Source organism: Chenopodium album, chromosome 21, assembly GCF_948465745.1.
Source record: "Chenopodium album chromosome 21, dcCheAlbu1.1, whole genome shotgun sequence".
Lineage (NCBI taxonomy): Eukaryota > Viridiplantae > Streptophyta > Magnoliopsida > Caryophyllales > Amaranthaceae > Chenopodium > Chenopodium album.
Window position 1 is genome coordinate 162,091 of NC_137854.1, and position 3,598 is coordinate 165,688.

The window sequence follows — 3,598 nt, forward strand, 5'->3', positions numbered from 1 at the left end:
AATTTCAAGCTCATATTAATTTTGGTTTGTATTTTTTTCCCATGTTTGGTTTTTGGGTTTCATTATTCAACAAACGAAACCAAAGTTCAACTCAATTTCGCCAAGAATCATGAGCTTACAAGAGATGTAACTTCATCTAAAGATAATATGTCAAGTAATAATAACAGTGACATGATAAAACAAAATATCACTGGGAGTTATGGAGGCGCCGATGGAGGTAATAACAACAACGTGTTAGGAGATATAAAACATGGTGGTGGTGGTGGTGGCGGCGGTGGCGGCGGCGGCGAGGGAGGTGGCGGCGGCGGAGGTGGTGGAGGAGGTGGTGGAGGCGAAAGTTATGGACCAGGAGGGCACGGTGGCAATAGAGAGCAGGGAGGAGGTGGAGGATCAGGAAGAGGAAGTGGGTCAGGAAGAGGTCAGGGAAGATGCAAATGCACATGCAAAGGTGGAGGTGGAGGGGGAGGTGGGGGTGGGGGTGGTGGGAGTGGGAGTGGTGGTAGGGAAGGCCATGAATCAGGATACCACAGTGGTGGTAAAGGACAAGGAGGATCTGGACAAGGTCAAGGAGGGGGCGGTGGATCAGGACGAGGTCAAGGAGGATGCAAAGGTAAAGGTAGAGGTGGAGGAGGAGGAGGAGGAGGTGGTGGTGGAGGAGGAGGAGGAGGAAGTGGGGGTGGTGGGGGAGGTGGTGATGAAAACTATGGACAAAGAGGTCATAATAGTGGTAGAGGACAGGGAGGAGGTGGAGGTGGTAGATCAGGACAAGGTCAAGGAGGAGGTAGTGGATCAAGAGGAGGTCAGGGTACATGCAGATGTAGAGGTGGAGGTGGTGGCGGTGGTAGTGGTGGTGGAGGAGGAGGTGGTGGTGGTGGTGGGAGTGGTGGTAAGGGAAGCTACGGACCAAGAGGCCACAGTAGTGGTGATGGGCAAGGAGGAGAAGGTGGATCAAGACAGGGCCATGGAGGATGCAAAGGTAAAGGGGGAAGAGGTGGTGGCAGTGGTGATGGTGGGGGAGGAGGTGGTCGTGGTGGGGGATCGGGATGGGGTTGGGGAGGACGTAGATTTGGTAAAGATGACAATGGGCATGGATGAGGGTAAGACAAGAATGGTAAAACATTGGAGCTTAAAGTCATTCAACAATTAAACACATAATGATTAATATTGGAAGTATTGGTTCATGCTTATTCCAAGTAGTGTATATTATAGGAGCTTATTAGCCCCCCTTTTATAACCTACGAGAATAGCATTTTTTTTCATGATTTGAAGCACAATATTATTTTAGAAGATGTGCCCTATTTCACACTCTGAAAAATTGCATTAGTTACAATGCGTATCCATTTTATTTGTAACTTGTTTCAAAATGAGAGGATTAATGATCCATATCATCGAATTCCTATTCTTTTCTTTTTTAAAATTGAAAATATACTCGTTTTAATAATCGCATAGAGACAACTTTAATATCACCAAATTATTATTGAGTTATTATGTTATTACCATATACAAAGAGACTAAATTTGTTAGTACATACAATTCAAATAAAATAAGGTTGAAAGTCTAATCTCATAAATACCATAAAGCATAGAATAGAATTTATCAAGGCTTGGTGGTCTTACCAAAAAATATATAAAGTACTAATTTGGTTTTTATTTAAGTGTCATACTTTAATTTTAGCACTACTTACATGTACCATTTTAACCAAAATTTTTGCTTTATAAATAAGATTTAATATAGTCATGTGAGTATTTACTAGAATCGTCTCAATGCATACTTCTCAAAAATCAACCTTTTATAATTTAGACTCATCGATAATTAAATATATTATTAGTCAAAGGTATGCATTGGAAATGTGCTGGTCAAACTGAGACACCTAAATAAAAACAGAGAAAGCAAAAAATAGAAATCACTCTACATGTCATATAATCCTCTCTTTATTTTTATGCCGTAAAATATTGTGTAACTCATGTGTCCAACATACTGTTACTCCATTAAATATTACTGGTGTGGGTCGACACTCGGCAATAAAACAGTATGATGGTTGTCCAGGACTCCAGGTTTAAGAGTTGCTCCACGAACAAGTCTTGACCGGAACTATTTCTTTCCATTTTTGTGCTCTCTCCCTTTTCTCTTCAAATACAAGTATAAACAAACTATTCTTTTACTTTACTTTTTTTTTTTTCCCTCCTCTGCTTTTTATCTTCTACTACAGATGAGAGTGAGACTTTTTATTCACCCACTTACCTTTGTCATGTTGCGACCAAATTTCCAAATAAATATATTCAATTTACCTCTTCTAAAGCATTTTTCTTAATACCCATGAAAAAACACAGGCGTAACCCTAGATTAGAAAAAGAACAAAAGGAGTAGTAATGAATACGAAGTATAATAATTGAATACGACTATATTGTGTTTTATATACTAGGGTGGTCAACGCGCGTGCCATATCTAGTCATATTTTGGGAGTTCTTTCAATTGTTGTAAAGGGACAAGATGTAAACACTATTCTTAAGAGTTAAAAAAGACAATTAATATTAGAGAGTAAGTTATCCAAAAACTATTCTTAATAGTCAAATCATTATATCACACAACAAAAAGCTTAGAGACAATTAACATCATATCAATAGGTAGGGGCATATAAGCAAACATGTATTTCAAGGATAAAATTGTCCTCACACTATTCATAAGTGTTTTTTCATTCTTTTTATAAGGTAGGGATTATGAGTAATCTAGAAGTTTATCTCATTTATATTTTTAAGATTTTAAATAGGAAAGACATTTAGGAACAGAGAGAGTAATTATTATGTCCTATAACAAGCTATTTTATACCGTGTACGAGTATTAGTTTTATAAAAAAGACACTAAATCCATTTTTAATTTTTATTTATTTTATTGTAGCATGTTATTATAAAAAAATAAAAATATAGAGAAAAATTCTTGAACTGGTCTATAGTAGTCCGATTCGAGTTTTGGACGATTTGATTAGTTTGGTCCTGGTTTGATCCTGGCGAAACCAATTGCCGTGGTACAACCAATCTAGAATAATTATTTAAATTTTTTGGTGTTTGAACCGCTTGAGTCCGGTAATACCGGTCCGGTATTGGACCATTGCTTTGCTATACCGTGGCTAACACGCACTTTGCATGTGCCATTGCTAGCTATGTTCGGGAGTTTTTTCGGTTATTGGTTATATTAATGGGGGAATATATGTAAACAAATAATTAAAGGCTATAAATGTCTGCACACTATTCTAAATAGTAAAATAAAACATTAATAAAGGAAAAAAAAAGGTAATTAACATTCAAGAAGGCAAAATATAAATTTATGCATATTAATGAGGGTAAATATATAAATGCACATTTTAAAATGTATAATTAATTGGAATGACACTATTCATAAGCATAATCTTATATGGAGTACTTTTTATAAGGTAGGGATAGGAAATAGGAATTTGTTACATTACTAGTTTTAAACTATCGCACATACAGGCTATAGGTGATAACTAATTAACTACTTAATGAGAAACAATAAAACATTACAAAATGAGTGCACTAATTACAGAACTTCCCTTATTTATTCTCCACTAGTCTTCTAGTTTTCA